We start from the raw sequence: 17,111 nt of genomic DNA, 5'->3' as shown, positions 1-17,111 counted from the left end.
CTGCTACATTCTCATCTGCCTGAGGGAACAGAGCCTGCCCCATGCCTGCCTCTTCAGAAATACCCCAAAGCCTTGCCTCTCCACGCCGAGCGTGCTGCAATAGCGAGCAAGAGGGACAGAGTTTCTTTCTCACACACAAGACTACCAAGGCCCCTCCGAGGCAGTGATTTACATCTCTACTGGCTGCTCTGCATGCCCAAACCAACCAGTCTGCATTGCCAGGGAGTAGGCACATGACCACTTTTACAGCTTCCGTTTGCTTCCCCATCAGAAGTCATTTCTCTGCAGGTATGCAAAAAAATCTGCGGGGGCCATGAATTCTGCGCACACGCAGTGACGCAAAATTCCCCCAGAAGCAATTATGTGTCAATGCAGGTAAGATATCTGCACATATTGGTCTGGTTCTAAGCCAAAGTCCATTAACACCTTTTACTCCTCTGTAATTGCTGCACACTTGTTTTTGAAGGGATACAAAATCCTACTTTGGGCAATAGCTTCAACAGGAGTGCTTGACCTCATTGGTGAGCTACTGGATCCCAGCAACTGTACACAAATAGAGAAGACTGGGAGGAAGAAAAAAAAAAGGAAAGAAAGCAGCAGCAAGCATTTGGGGATTCCCATTCTCAGATCATTGGCAGTGCTCTCTCACACACCCCACCGTGCTCTACAATATGTGTTATCCAGTTCCCTCCAATCTGTACCAATATAATTGTCACAGGAAAACAAGGATGAATAGACAATTATGGAGTCATTGGGCTTAATCTTGCCCTGCAACAGCAGCATAAAAAGGACTTTAAACTGCCTTAAGCAAGCAGTTGAGAATTCCTGCATCATGAGGGCATGTAGGTGGCATGACAGGAAAACCAGGAGGTGGGACCAGAATGCACAGAGTTCCACCTGATCCTCGGCCAATTGAATGACTCTAATTGACATAACCCTCTGGCTGCTCTAATATATATCAGGGACCAAAGCAGACCCAGGATAGCAAGGGCGTGGAAACGTGGCATAACTGTACCTCTGCCACCTCTTCTCAGCCCTCAGATGGGGCCAGATCTCAGATGCACCTGAGGATGGAGCCTGTTAATCCTCCTTTTCCTGTTGTGGTTTCCGTAGTATAGACAGTGGAAACCACTTTTCATGTGTCTGGTTAAAATAAACTAGAGGAAGTTGTGATGCTCAAATGGAAGGATGAGCTACAGTAAAAATAACCTCTAACGTAAGCAAATGCATGAAAAGTGATAGTAAGTATTATTTCTGTGCTTTTTCTACATCTAGCTTCATATTCTAAGTTTATCTAATTTAGGTTGAAAGCTCTTCAGAGGAGGGACTATGTCTTTATATATAGACCAAGTACTGATTTTGCCCCAAATCCCTAAGTAACCCCCTCAAGGACTGAACTCACAACCCTAGGTTTAGCAGGCCAGTGCTCAAACCACTGAGCTATCCCAATCAATCAGAAGTGCAGTGCAAAGCTATTTATAATAAAAGTATTTTGGTTCTGAACCTGCCTTTGAAATCAGCCTTGATTTCTTTTGAGGACACTAGAGCAAATACGGTGCCACAGTTACAGGGCCAGCTGCACCTCTGTCCCCTTTGTGTTCTCTCTGAAGGCACCCCCTCAGGTGTCAGCCTTTTACCTATCATCGGGCGGAATTCCACTAGTCTCCTGCTCTTAGTGCTGGGCTGCAGCCAGCACCCTGGGCTCCAACACCCTGTTGATCAATCGTGCTTACCCCACAGGTCCAAGAGAATCCAGATTACAGTGATTCTTCCCTTTGGGAGTCTGCAACCAGTGTTGTGCAGTGACCAGACAGCCTTCTTGAAATCAAAGTACTGTTCATTTTAACAGTAAGAAAAAGCATTAGAGAAAGAGGATTTTAAAACAACACGCAGGCTACACTCATGTCTCTGTTACCTAAACCCTGCCATTCCCTGGTGGCAATCTAGACAGGGCAAACTTTTTCCAGACACCGCAGCAGGTGCCTACATCTTAGTCCAATTCCCCAAAATATCTCCCAATCTCTTGAGAGAGAGTCCCTTTTAATACAGCCAGAGTTCCGTTGTTCTTGTGAGCTCCTGGGCTTTGGCCTTGCTCATCAAAATTAGTTTTCTAAGTTGGCTGGAGTCAGGAAGTAGAGAATTTTCAACGTTCATACTTCAGACATTGTCTCTTAACTCTTAAGTGTTTACTGAGGGGTGACTTGTCTTGAGACATTCAGAGATTCCAAGGCCAGAAGGGACCATCTGATCATCTAGTCTGTCCTCCTGTGTAACACGGGACGTGGAACAACTCCAAAATAATTCCTAGAGTGTGTCTTTAATAAAGCATCCAATCTTGACTTTAAAAATTGTCAATGATCAGCCATCACACTTGGTAAATTGTTCCAATGGTTAATTACTTTCATTGTCAAAAATGTATGCCTGATTTCCAGTCTGAATTTAGCTTCAACTTCCAACCATTGGATCAGATTATACTTGTCTCTGCAAGACTGAACAGCCCATTATCTAATCAAACTGTAATCAAGGAACCCCTTAACCTTCTCTTTGTTAAACTAAATAGATTGAGCTCCTTGAGTCTATCACTGTAAGGCAGGTTTTCTCTTTTTGTAATTAGAGTTTTTTAATTTAAGTAATTTAATTTAATTAATAATTTTTAACTATGGCTTTTCTCTAAACGCTCTCCAATTTATCAACATCCTTCTTGAATTGTGGACACCAGAAGTGGACACAGTATTCCAGTAGTGGTTGAACTGGTGCCATATACAGAGGGTAAAATACTTCCCTCCAGCTACCTGAGGTTCCCCTGTTGTAGGCAGCCAAGGATCACGCTAGCCCTTTTAGCCACAGTGTCATACTGGGAGCTCATGTTCAGCTGATTATCCACCCTAACCCCAAAATCTTTTCCAGTAACTTCTTCTCAGGATACAGTTCTCCATGCTATAAGGGGGAAAGGATGGAGGAGGGATAGCTCAGTAGTTTGAGCATTGGCCTACTAAACCCAGGTTGTGAGCTCAATCCTTGAGGGTGCCACTTAGAGATCTGGGGCAAAATCAGTACTTGGTCCTGCTAGTGAAGGCAGGGGGCTGGACTTGATGACCTTTCAGGGTCCCTTCCAGCTCTATGAGATTATAATATATATATGGAGATATATCAAAGTGAGTATGGCCTCCATTCATTGTTCCTTGACATTTACATTTAGCTATATTCAAACATATATTATTTGCTTTTGTCCAGTTTACCAAGCAATCCAGAGCTCTTTCAGTGACCAGTCCTCTTAATTATTTACCAGTCCCCCAACTTTTGTGTCATCTGCAAACTTTATCAGTGAGGATTTTGTGTTTTCTTCCCAGTCATTGATAAAATAGTTAAATAGCACAGAGCCAAGAACCAATCCCTGATGGACCTCATTAGAAACACACCCGTTCAATGATGATTCCCCATTTACAATTACATTTTGATAACTTATCAGTCAGCTATTTAATGTGTGCCGTGTTAATTATATATCATTCTATTTTTTTTAACAAAGTCGTACAGTTCCAAGCCAAAAATGGCTTACAGAAGTCTATTACATCAACACTATTACCCTTATCAACCAAACTTGTAATCTCACTAAAAAAAAAAAAGATATTCTTTCCCTTCCTGCTTTTTTTCCCTGAAAAATTCTTCCTATTAAACTAAATCAACATGTTTACACAGAAAACATATATAACCAATAACCAGGTCAACATACATTGTTCATGTTATTACAGAACAGCTCCAGCACCGTCAAATATGTCACTGAAACAAATTAAGGTTAAGAGTCAACCCTCCTTCTCCATTAGTTGGGAAATTCTCAGTTAAGGTGCCCAAAGGAAAATTTTATTCTGCCCCTCCTATTCCCAGTCCCTCCAATCCTGGGCCAAAGGCACAAGGTGGCCAAGCAGTGATTTCCATCTGAAGGCTGTTTAGGGGCCTTAATGAAGTCAGTTTGTCTCAGTCCAGATGCCATTGAAAATATATTTCTGTCCCCCAAGATCACAAATGGACTATATATTCTTGGAGGCAGTTTTAGAAGAAAGATTAAGGGAGCTTGACTCACCCTCTCAGCTGGCATCTCTTGGTCAATGCTGGGATACATTGGTGGAGGGTTTGGTGGTAGAGTCGTCCATTACCTGTACTCTGTACCCACACTATTTTCAGGACTTCTGGACTCATAGCTAGAAATGGGGAGAGAAGACGCTTCACTTGCAAAGCACAAAACAAGTAAGTGAATTAGTATCAGGCCAGAAGGCCCGGACAGGCTGCTGTGTGCAGCACAGGGAGTTCTTTAGCTTTCTTCTCTAATGAAACTAAAAGCCCAACTATATTAGCATAATCTAGCTAGTCCATAGAAATCTGGCACTTGAACCACATGAGAGGACCAAGGACTTCACATACACTGAAACCATCTGGCAAATATTTGCAGCTAGAAGGTAAATTCTGTTTCACAGCTTGATGGGAGGAACAGCTTGGAATGCTGCCTAATGAGGGTTTTAACCTGACTTGCACAGTGTCAGGTGAGCAGCTTGTCTTCCATGGGAACCCCAAGGTGTATTATTACATGCCTGTTAAATTGCCAGCCAGGGTTAGAGCACTCAGTGCACAAAATGCCAGAATCAACTATCAGAGTCCTTACGCCTTGCTCTATTTGAGTTTATAATTCTCAGTGTGCTGCCTGGTTCTCACAAAGCTCCTACACAGTGCAGGCACTTCCTGGCCAAAACTTACCCCAGTGCACTAGGCAAGCACTTTTCAGATTCAAACCCCTCTGTTCGTACAAATGGTAACAAATACAATAAATACTTCTGCAGCTTTTACGGGCTCTTATTGTTTAAATGTTACTCCACAAACTGAGGTAAACAAACATGCACTTTGGAATCATTATGGACAGTAATAGTTATGAGCTGACCTTCACAAGCCATCTATGCCTTTAAGTACAATTTAATTTCTATCTTCTGGCCAATAGCAAAGGTTACATTTGTAGGGTTTTGCCACATAATTACATGGAAGGCTCTTAATCTAGATTCATTGGGAGTGATTACCTACCTGATTACAATGAAGCAAATCAGCAGCAATTGCACTGAAGTCAGTGGAGTTATACTGCTGTAAAACCAGAATGAGAAGAGACTCAGGCTCACTGACTCCTACCCCACCCTCTGGGAAATTTCATAGGTATTCAAAAGAGAGAGAGGCAAGTAAATATGTTAGCTGAAGAGCTAAGGAAACTTCTTCTTAGCATATGCACAACATGCCTCTGGGGGCACATGACCAAGATTCACCACCAAATTTGGTCCACTGGTTGAATCATTAGCTTCCCCCGGCCTGGGCTGGGTACTGACAGGGAGTGCAATGTGAATGCTGATCCATACACCCCTAAGGCATCTTAGAACATGAACTGTACAGATGACAGGGACTGGATGGCTCAGGGACATAACTCATCAGTTCAAATGATTAGAAAGTCATTCCCATGTGAAGGTTGTTCAGTGACCTATGTCAGATGAGTTGGTGGACTCAGTTGAGATCCCAATCAATGGGTCCACATCCCCTCCCCGCCAAATACCCCATGACAACTGATGTTTGATATTCACATGCAAAAGCTTTTGTTAGCATGAAGTTCAGGTTGCAGGTACTCAACAGTTCCCATGCCCTTCCACACTGTGAGGGTTTAATATCCAAAACACATGGCATTGACACTTGCCATCCAACATGGGCCTGGTCCCCATGGGGACTGTAAAAGTACCTGAGAAATTGAGAATATAACTCTATTTTATCCCTCAGTAACAAAACCTGCCATTTTCTCTGTGCTCCCCACAATTCCAAATCAGTACTCTTATTGACACAGTACAGTGGATCCTCACAGTGATCCATGCAGCACCATTGATCTGGGGAGTACTTGGTGGTGGCAGAGATCACACTGGACAAAGGCGCTGAGGGAGGGTTAAGACACAGTGATCTTCCTGAAGAATGGTTTATTAAAAAGGGCAGAGTTAAGGTTGTGTGGGAGTGTCACGTTACCTGCACATTTCCAGGTTTTTCATCATTTGAGTTTTGGGAATTAAGCTCTCATGGAGAGCCGAACGCACTAAGTACCTACATTCTTATTGCCATGTTAACAAAGTTTTTACGAGTGAATATGCACCAGGTTGACATTTGATTACTAAAATATTTGCTGATCCCTATCTGCAGTATGAGTGATGCGTGCCAGTCAGATAAGCCTAACGCAGTTCAAGAGCTAGTGGCTGTGGCGATACTAGAGAATAGAATTCTGAAGCAAAGACAGATCCCTGGGTTGTTGGTTTGTGACACATGACCAGGGCCGGCTCTAGGCACCAGCGTCCCATGTGCTTGGGTGGCCCTTTTCAAGGGGCGGCACAACTGCTTTTTTTTTTTTTTTTTTTGCTTGGGGCGGCAAAAAACCTGGAGCCGGCCCTGCACATGACTCAAAATGCTTCTCAGGATTATTTATAATTTCAAAGCAAGTGGAGTCCAAGCTCAGGGAACAGAATGCAAATCTGGACTGTGCTGTAGAGGGGTTGAGTTCTCGCTTGTCCACTTTATAGTTTCAAGGAGTACGGACTAGGTCCAAAGGAATTGGATTGGATCGAAATTCCACCAAATTTCAAAGGAGTTAGATTGGGTCGCAATAGATGATGGGAAATTCCAGTCTTGATCTCTCAAATTAACTATGTCAGATTCAAGTAAAACAGTGGTTTTCAAACTGGGGTACATGGGCTCTCATCAGGGGGTCCATGAGAAAAATGCTGTAATGGTGGACAACGTATTTTATTTCATACAGAAGTTTTCAAACCATGGTGCATGCCCCCATAGGGGGTGTGGAGGAATATTCAGGAGGGCAAGCGGCTCAGCTCAATTGAGTTACAATTTTTGGTGGTGCCCCTCCCCCCCAATCCAGGCAGGCAAGGTGGCCTGCTGAAGTGAGTCAGGGGGCGGAGGTGGTGCTCCCTCTCTGAGTTGCCTCCTCCCCCAAGAGTTCCTCCACTCCCTGCTGGGGGGGGGGTGCACCCCACAGTAGAAAACCTCTAGAGCTGTTGCTAAATGGAAGGCTGAAATCTGGGGAGGAGGCACACGTCACCTCTGCCTATCTCAGATGGGGGTACACAGTAGACATTATTTGGAAAGGAGTATGCAGCCTAAAACGTTTGAAAACCACTGAAGTAACAGATAATCATCTGGGGGAGCTTGCCAAAAGCAAAGGGACATGAAGATCTACCAGCAGAAGCTTCTTGAGCTGCTCTAGCTCCCATGTCTACTCTTAATGTTCAAAATTCCATGTCATGGTGCTGGCCTTCTAGCATATGTGCCTCGCTGTAAGCTCAGAAGTGAGGGGCATGATATAAGACCAATGTATGAGAAATATATAAGTTGCATGTATTCAGGACATTACAGCCACTTTAGGAGAAAGGCAGATAAGTGCTACCTCAGTCAAATGGCTTCCAAAACCCAAAGCCAAACAGCCCCCACTGTCACTTGAAACTAATCATTTGTCATTTTGGCCTCCCCTCCCCCTCTCCCCATCATGCGTGGGAAAAGTTCTCAGGATGAGATTTGTCATTTTCTTCTGCTAGATTCTAATTTATGTAGTTCTGGAATAGTTTCACATAGTCTCTACTTCCATTGTTAAAGCTGTTTATACTGGGAAAACATTCCCAATCCCCAACTGGGATATATATTTATAGGCACATGTGCGCACACACACACACAATTTGTTTAAAATATCCTTTCCCCCTAAAATCTCCTCCCTGGCTCCAGCACAGCATTTCCTCAGTGGTATCCTACCCTGCCTTTGAAAACCTGTTCCAATGGAAAAAAAATCCATCACCCATCTCTTTGGGAGGGATTCTCTTCTCACACCAATCTGATACCAGTGCAAGTTGTGACGTTGACATAAACTGTGACTGTATAGATCATTGTTGCAACCACTGTTATATATTTGCAGCAAATATTGTACAAAGGTTGTTGTGTGAGATGTCTATAAAAAGGTTATGATTTGCTGGTGATGATTATGCTATCTGTATGTGTGTATCATTTTTGTACTTGAAGTTATGAGTATTGGCTATGTACTTAGAATCAAAACACATTGAGATACAAGTAGCCTCAGTGAATCATTTGGTCAGCTTCTTGAGAAAGGACTATTCTCAGTAAGTGCCCAATGAAGAAACACTTAACTGACAATGAACTTTGGGAGATGCCAATCCACATCTGAGCTTTCCTGGGAATTTTCAAACTAACATGTAAACAATGGCGTCGGACTCTAAAGACCTGAGTCATGCATGAACATGTGACTTGCCCATGTGACTCCAAACTCCATCTTGCTGCTGTGATTTTCCACAGTAAGAACAAAAGGGTGTCCTTCCACAGGGCTGAGAATATAAAAGGCCCTGAAAACCCCTCCATTTTGTCTTCAATCCTGCTTTTTACCTCTTGAGGAACTTTGCTACACTGAAGCTCTGAACAAAGGACTGAATGACCCATCCAAGCTGTGTACTCCTGAGACTTGATTTGAACCTGCAGTTTATTCCATCACTGCTACAAGCCTGAACCAAGAACTTTGCCATTACTGTATGTAATTGATTCCATTTAACCAATTCTAGCGCTCATCTATATTTCTTTCTTTTTATGAATAAACCTTTAGATTTTAGATTCTAAAGGATTGGCAACAGCGTGATTTGTGGGTAAGATCTGACTTGTATATTGACCTGGGTCTGGGGCTTGGTCCTTTGGGACTGGGAGAAACTTTTTTCTTATACTGGGGTATTGGTTTTCATAACCATTCATCCCCATAACAAGTGGCAATACTGGGAAACTGGAGTGTCTACGGGAATTGCTTGTATGACTTCTGGTTAGCCAGTGGGGTGAGACCGAAGTCCTCTCTGTTTGGCTGGTTTGGTGTGCCTTAATAGTAAAGGAAACCCAGCCTTAGGCTGTAACAGCCCTCTTCTAAGCAATTTGTCCTGAACTGATACTCTCGGTTGTGTCCCGCCAGAAGCAGCATTGTTAAACAAGTCCACTGACTTCATTGGAGATACTTCTGATTTGTGCCAGTGTGTGAGAGAGCGAACAGGTGCTGCGTCTCCAATACCTCCATGTCTTCCTTTGAAAATAATTCGAGGATGATGCTCTATTCTGGCTAATACAGACACTTAAGTGCAATGTGCTTTTATCAGTGAGGGAGGAGATTAGAATTAGTTGAATCATTTTTTGCAAATTTAGTCCTTTTTACTGGTCATGGATTCCTCAGGAGCCAAACCAGGTTTCTACAAATGTGGTGTTTACTCATATATACACCTCTACCCCCCTATAACGCGACCCGATATAACACGGGTTCACATATAGCGCGGTAGCAGCGGGGCTCCGGTGGCGCTTTAAAGGGTGCGGGGCTCCGGTGGCGCTTTAAAGGGTCTGGGGCTCCAGTTGCTGCGGGGAGCCCCGGGCTCTTTAAATCACCACTGGAGTCTTGCCACCCCTACCCCGCTATAACAGCGTTTCACCTATAACACGGTAGGGATTTTTGGCTCCCCATGGCTGTGTTATATCGGGGTAGAGGTGTATATATATTCACCCCAATGTTATTCTAACAAATTTCATTCTAAGTCTCACTAGTCCTTGGTCACTAAAGGCTCATTGCATGCTTTCTGCTCCTCGAGCCCCCATGAAAAAGGAAGGGTGAAGAACAAAAGATTCTCTGAGGAAGTGTTAGCTGCTGTAGCACCCTGGTCACTGAAGTTGCTGCAGCACAGAGGAGGCTAAAGTTTTGATTGGAGTCCAGTCAGCAATGCCTAATGAAGATTCCTGACACTTGGTGTCAATTGATGGGCTCATGAGACAATTGGGTTGGTAACTGGGTAAATATATATCTGGGAGGAACAGGAAATCCTGAGGAGCTCAGAGGGGGAGCTGGGAGAGAAGTTGTGTGGCACATGGGGTATGCTCTGGTAGGAATTGAAACTGGTGATTAAATATACATAGGGTAAAAAGGAAGGAGCCTGGGTGTATTTGTGACTGAGGATCCTGAAAACAGGCTCGGCCGTATAACCTGCTCTTTAGATTACAAATTAATTATATGGATTACTTAAGAATCCCCAGTTATTTCTTTGCGGAGTAACAGGCTCTTGTCCCAAGATCAGGCCCAGTGTTATTCAAATTATTATATAGTTGGGAACCCCAATGTGCACAGTTGTAACACTATCAAACTATAGGAACTCTTCTACAATTAAAAATAGTTTATTAATACAGTTAGCACAGTCATGAACACCCCAACTCAGTAAGGTAGATAGAGATACTACAGAATATACATCTGCACACCCATATACTCCCGCCATCCCTGGTTCCCTTTGTTTGACCCTTTGACCTCACTCCTGTCCCGGTTCTTTTATTAGTTGTCCCCCATAATTTTTTGGTCTCCAGGTCCTGTGGACCCCCCTTAGGCTGGGGGGGGGAGGGAAATCGGATCCCTTGCAGAACAATCTGAAGAGGAAGATGATGGCTAACACATCACCACCAGTGGAAATCATTCTGGCACCTCCCAAGGTCTACATCTCTCTCTCTTACCGCCCCTAGGCTGCAATGCCACTTTTATAGTATGATATGCTGACCACACTATGGGTGATGCATTGTCAGTAGGGGGTATTTCCCTTATTTGTATATCCTTACCTTACTAATTTTGAAATATCCTTCTATAGGTTAGTTTATTTATATATATATAAAAAAAAAATCTCAATTCGTTACCATGGCCCTCTTGTGGATGTAGCTCATGTACATCAGTTCATTGCCAGGAACCTCTTCTGGCTGGGTCCTGTTCCTGTAGTCAGAAACTCCCCTTAAGCACTAGTTTCAGCTCCCCAGTATTTGGGGTTTTTGTTGGGCCGTGTATCTGTGCAAAGTTTCTTTGTTCAAATTCATAGGTCTAAAGCCTTCTGCTAACTTGCTGAAGCTAATGTCTGACAGGATAGAGGCCTGTAGGTTCCTTGCATTACTGCTGAATATAATTGAAAGCAGTGAATATAATAAAGGCAAGCTAGCCCACTGGGACAGATTCTGTGAAGTCCACTAGATATCTCACTTTGCCAATCTACTTAGTGACTGATATGTGTTTTGGTGATGAGCAGCAGTACAAACCCTAGGAGATATAGATTGACAGCTCAAAAACTTCTCTTAACATATTTAACAGGAGACCAACAATTAATGGAAAATAAATATTGCCCTTTTCACTGAATTTTCAGATGCATAATTATCTGTGCTTAAATATGTAAAACTTCCAGGGTTCCTGAACATACTTGTGAATCAAGTGACCTCTGGAGTAATGGTAAACTAAACTCATTGCCTTTACTCATGACAATATTGGCAAATCATCTCTCAGCCACCTCTGGACATTTTACTTGGAGCATCTAAATTATTCCAAATGGTATTTTCATACATAGAATCTAACTCTTCAGCCCCTAAAAGTAGAGTGTGTATGACTAATTGATAACCTCTCTTGAATAGTGCAGAGGTATGTATATCCTTCCAGGTCATTTTACAATAAAGCACCCTTTAAATAATCATGCAGTGCCCCTCTATTTGGGAAGATGCCGTAGCTCCAGCACAACATGAAACTCCTTTTAAAAAATAAAAAAAGGTTGAGCAGTATGTAGCCTGCACAGCTGTAGGGAGGATGGGCCATATTTTGCAAGTCAGTTCAAATGCAGACGTCTCTCAATGACATATGATTTCCTGAATCTCCTTCCTGTCCACCTGATGACTCTCAGGTTTTATCTGACATCTCCACTGATGCATCTTGTAGGCTTTTATAATCTGTTTTACTGCTGTGTTAAGGGCATTGTATCACTTGCAGCTAAGGTTTATCTAGTTATTTCATATATGCTGTCTGTCCACCCTTACACGGGGACTATACTAGAGATAGGATAAATGATCCATAAAGCAATGTTCATGTATTGTAATGTAGGCATTTTACATTGGCAGGTCAAAGAGTTTAGAAGTCCTAAAGACTCAGGGTTTAGGAACTAGGTATTTTGTAGCCAATATCTATTTTTCTTTTATGTCTGCTGTGGTTTGTGTTACTGAGCCATTGGTATTGGCTTTTTTTTTTTAAATGTATTTATTTTGTAAAGAATTTTGAAGCACTTGTCTGGGGAATAACATTCCCATAAATAATTACATGGACTTTGTAAAAAAATTAATTTAAGAAAAAATGTTAGGCCAAATAATTGGCCTAAGTAACCTTGACCGGGTCCAGTTAATAAATAATAAAAGATGATGCAGTCAAACTGTTCCAGATTTTATTTTTAACAAAAGAGGGTCAATGTTTTATGCCAAAATATTTGCCAAAAAAAAAAAAAAAAAAGTGGTCTTAGATTTAAATCAGCTCTAAATAATAAATGATCATACTAATACTTTGCACTTAGATCTCACTGTACATCTTCAAAGCACTTTATAAACATTAAGGGGGCAGCCATGTGGCTGCCCCCTGTGTCAAAATCATTATCCCCTTCTTACAGATAGGGAATCTGAGTCACAGAGACTTCATACAGGAAGTATGTGGGAGAGCCCAGTGGGAATAGGACCTAGGATGCCTGTTTCCCAGTCATGTGCTTTATCCAGAAGAGCAGCTTTTTCACCTCATTAAGTGATGATCCCTCCTCAAGTCATAGCTGCAAGTCTAGAGCCAAATCTGAAAAAAGCATCAAGTGTCCGGAAAAAAAGACTAACTGGACTGTAGAATTAGTAAAATGCACCCTATGCAATGTATCCTACTTTAACAACTTTGTATTTCTGTGCTGGTCAGATCTCAGAACCCCACTGCCAGACATGAGTGGCTTCTAAATTTAATCTGAACTTCCTTCAGGAGAGATACTTGGGGACTCCACTAGCCACAAGCAGTCTGTCATTAGTCTGAAATGCCACCAAAACAGGTGCATCTGCTCCCCCTTAAATTACTGGCCTACAGTCCTGGCGTGCTCCCAGCTCTGCTCCACCTTGAGCCAATTGTTTAAGGCTGACACGTAGCCAAGAAACTGAGTCTGCAGTAGGCAAAAGGAAGTCTGGGCTGAAATGCTGGACAGTGTTACTCAAGAGATATCAGCCGAAAGCCACAAGTTTCTTGGAAGCATATCTGTTGTTTAACTGGACGCATGAAGGAACACACTATGCCCTAGTGAAGGCTAACAGAGCCAGAATCAAAGTGCCAGCTATTAATATGCTGCTTTTCCTGGGGATAAGTAGGCTAGTGTTTGAATTTTAAGGGGAAATAATTTGGCAACAAATTAAATGAAGTGGGACTGCCTGCTGACTGCACACTGAGCAACAGTTGCAGATAATTAATGCTGTGTTCACCACTCAAAGTCCCCACCAGGACAGCTCTTCTTTCTGAAAGCACCATTCCATTACTCTCCTCCAGTTTAATAGAATGGCTGCAAAGACCCACAAACTGTGGAGTTTTCACCCGATGGAACCAACAATCAGATCTCTTCCAGGGCTAGAGACACTTCTTGGGGAGGGAGCAGGTTTTTAAATCTTTGTATAGACTGAATAGTATCTTCCCCTGTGATTTCAATGGAACGGCTCAAGGAATAAGGTACAAGGGGAGAGGGTATCAGAAACTGGCCTGATGCAAGCTCTGTATCTCTATCAGCTTCTTTGCTTCCTCCTTCTCCCGTCTCATCTTTTTCCCATATTGTTGAAAACCTACCTCATTGAAAGCAACAGATCAGGTGTTCAACTTTCCAGTAGCCTGACAGTGAATTACATCATGATTTACAGGGTGAGGTTTGGATGGAAACAGAAGTTTCAGCCCATTTAGTTCAAGTCACTTGTCTATTATGCAGAAGAACCAGTTGTCTCCTAGAACGGATTGTGAATTGCTTTGCTTTTGTGGAGATAGATGATGTCCTGGTTACACCTGAAATGTTGCTTCAGATAAAACCCTGAATTGACAATCAGTTGCCTTTCTGCTACTTTTCATAACAGCTAATCAGCCATTTGAGATACAGCATGGGAAAGGGCAGGAGAACCAGAGGTATGTGCTGGGTGAAGAGATCTGGTCTAGGAAGAATAACTGATTTCCCTTTTCTTTCTGTTTGTTTTACATTAAAGAATTAGGGAAGATTGCTGAAAAAATGTTTGTCAGGACAGCAGCTGAATTTCATGTTATCTGCTGTATGTATGTACATGTCTTTTACAAGAAAGAGAAAGGTGTGTGATTGGGGACTAGCAGAAAATGTGTAGCTATAAAATATTGCTCTTATGATTCATATCAGAAGAAAAGGTTTTTTTAAAAGCATTTAGAAAAATCAGTGAGAATAAAAAATTCCTGTCATTAAGAAAAAGGAAAACTATTTATAAAATCTTTTCATGTGGCTGGGCTGAGTGTGTTTTGACCTCTCTTTTCAATGTGATTCAGGCACTTCAATGCAAAACTAGAACATTGATTGCCACTTATGATAATGAGCAGCTCCCACTCACCTGGGCACTGCTAGCCAAACATGCTGAATTGTGCTGCTGGGGGTGACCGCATGGGGGCAAAGGGAAAGGAGGAGTTTGCAGAAGCAGCGCATCAGCAGGAGCAGCACGAATAGGATTTTAACCAAGTGTCATGCACTAACAATGGCCTCGTTGCTTCTAACTCACAGGGGAGAGCAGTTCTATCCTTCAAGCCTAAATTGTCACTGGATGAATTTTGAGTATGCCCTAGGGAGCAATGGGGCATGCAGATAAGTACATCGGTGTAGCAGGGAATATTTGCACCTGCAGTTGTACGGTGGATCTTTTTAAAGAGCTCACTTGCAAATATAAAGGGCTTGTCTACACCAAAGTGGGAACCAAAGCAACCAAATCGGTTGTCATTCACACTTTTGTTCTTTTGGTGCAAGTCTGTATGTGGGTACTACTGTTTTAGTTATATTGAAATATGCTTTTAATTGAAAATAAGAGTGCCCAGCTCAGGAAGTTTATGGAATCCCATCATTGGATGTTAACAGGTTAGACCAGGGATCGGCAACCTTTCAGAAGTGGTGTGCCGAGTCTTCATTTATTCACTCTAATTTAAGGTTTCGCGTGCCAGTAATACATTTAAACATTTTTAGAAGGTCTCTTTCTATAAGTCTATAATATATAACTAAACTATTGTTGTATGTAAAGTAAATAAGGTTTTTAAAATGTTTAAGAAGCTTCATTTAAAATTAAAATGTAGAGGCCCCCGGACTGGTGGCTGGGACCTGGGCAGTGTGAGTGCCACTGAAAATCAGCTTGTGTGCCACTTTTGGCACACGTGCCATAGTTGCCTACCCCTGGGTTAGACAGATACCTGTCAGGAATGATCTAGGTACACTTAATCCTGCCTCAGTGTGGAGGAATGAATTAGATTACCTCTGTATCCCTACATTTCTATGAGTCTATGACACAGACTTGCACTAAAACTATTAATTACTTGAATCCAATTTAGCACAGCTGATCAAAAATATCCCTCCCCCCTCAACCCCCCCCCCCCCCCAAGCATTTTGGGGGCTTTGGGGATTTTGACAAAACCTGAAAAAAAAATTGAATTTTGACCAAATAGGTATTTTTCATAACAATAAATGTGTGAATGAAAAATTTCCAACTAGTTCTACAACGGAGTTGTTTCCATGCATACAAGCTAAAAAGGTTTTCAAGCCAGTTAGAGAGAGAGGTTCTGCATTCATCCTTTCCCATGAATGTGTGTGTTTTCCTATTTACAGAAGCATCAGTGTGACTTAAATTGTATGTAATAGGCTTTTTCTCCCATTCCTTTCAATCAAACAATTGCCTCTGCAGCCAAAGAGAGAATAGAATTGGCAGTGGGAAAAGGCTTGAGAAACAGACTGAGGCCTTGTGCCCACCAGGTGCAGCAATCAGTGAGCAGCTTTTGGTGTACCCAAGTCAAGTTGCACCAGAGCAAAATGCGACTTATTGCTTCCTACTGTTAGGGTTACCAGATAGCAACTGTGAAAAAATGGGACAGGGGATGTGGGGGGCGGGTAACAGGCACCTATAAAAGAAAAAGTTGGGACTGTCCTGTTTTTAAAGGGAATCTGGTCACCCTACCTACTGTAGACAAACAAAGCTGTAATGTTGTAGACAGGACACTAATGGTTGAAACTGGGGCAATTCCCCCATATAGATAAGGCCCGTGATAGAAATGCCACTAACATTAAAACATTATGACCTAAAGTTGTATCCTTTCCGTATCCTGTTGTAACTCCACATAGACATCAGATACGGATTGTTGCCTCTCAAATACCTGGGGTGGGAATTTCAAAAGCACCTAGATGACTTAGGAGCACAAATTCCACTGAAAGTGCTCCTAAGTCATAGACATTTTAAAAATTCCTCCCTTGTTCTATTCTAATACTAACCTTCGGCCAGCGATGTGCCTCACTATAAATGCAGAAATGGATGCACTTTCCTCCTTCATTTCTTTCACATGCACAAGATGAAATATTGTCAGATTTGTTTCAGAGTCAAGCCCATCTTGGAGTAATTCGATCCTCAGAAAATAGAGGCTCTACCTAGAGCAGACCAAGTACCTCCCACTAAATCACAAATTCGGTCTCCATCAATGGAGTTTGGCTGCAGGGTAGAAAATGCAGTGACGTGGTTAGATAACCCTAGCCCCATGCACAACCAAGTGTATCTAAGCTCATGTTTAAGTGAACTCTGGCTACCTGCTAATAAATTGCCACCTGCTCATATGTGGGCAGTGGTGAGTCTGTGCACAACAGTCAGGATTGCCCGGTAGCAAAAGTGTGTCTTTTGGGGCAATACTTTTTCATCGTTGGCTACACAATATAATAGAGTTGGGTTACAGAGCTAGTTCACAACACCAAACAAATGAAGGCCCTGATCCTGCTAACAGATCTTGAAATAACTTTACTCATGTGAGTTTAATGGGATTTCTTGAGTAAATTTATGTTAGCAGGTTTGAGTCCCAATCAGGGCTTTTCACTCATATTGTTCACTTTATGGATGGCACATAAGATTCAGAAGGGTAGCTATGTTAGTCTGTATCCACATGTGCCATAAATTCATGTGCCAATATATTTATGCCTGTATCTAATTTT

The 17,111-nt window shown here is 42.3% G+C and overlaps 1 protein-coding gene across 3 annotated transcripts in view; it reads right to left on the bottom strand.

Moving 5' to 3' along the window:
• The window catches only part of HTR4 (5-hydroxytryptamine receptor 4), a 228,659-nt gene that overhangs the window by 186,271 nt on the left and 25,277 nt on the right, over positions 1–17,111 (bottom strand). For 2 of the 3 annotated variants that reach the window (XM_054038667.1, XM_054038670.1), the window contains exon 2: positions 4,079–4,196. The exons of the other annotated variant lie outside the window; for it this stretch is intronic. The gene's annotated coding sequence lies outside the window, so the exon portion shown is untranslated. The remainder of the gene's footprint in view (positions 1–4,078; positions 4,197–17,111) is intronic. 3 annotated transcript variants of the gene reach the window in all.

The sequence above is a fragment of the Malaclemys terrapin genome, chromosome 8 (genome assembly GCF_027887155.1).
Source record: "Malaclemys terrapin pileata isolate rMalTer1 chromosome 8, rMalTer1.hap1, whole genome shotgun sequence".
Lineage (NCBI taxonomy): Eukaryota > Metazoa > Chordata > Testudines > Emydidae > Malaclemys > Malaclemys terrapin.
Note: the sequence above shows the minus strand (reverse complement) of the source record. Positions and strands in the feature narration are given on the sequence as shown.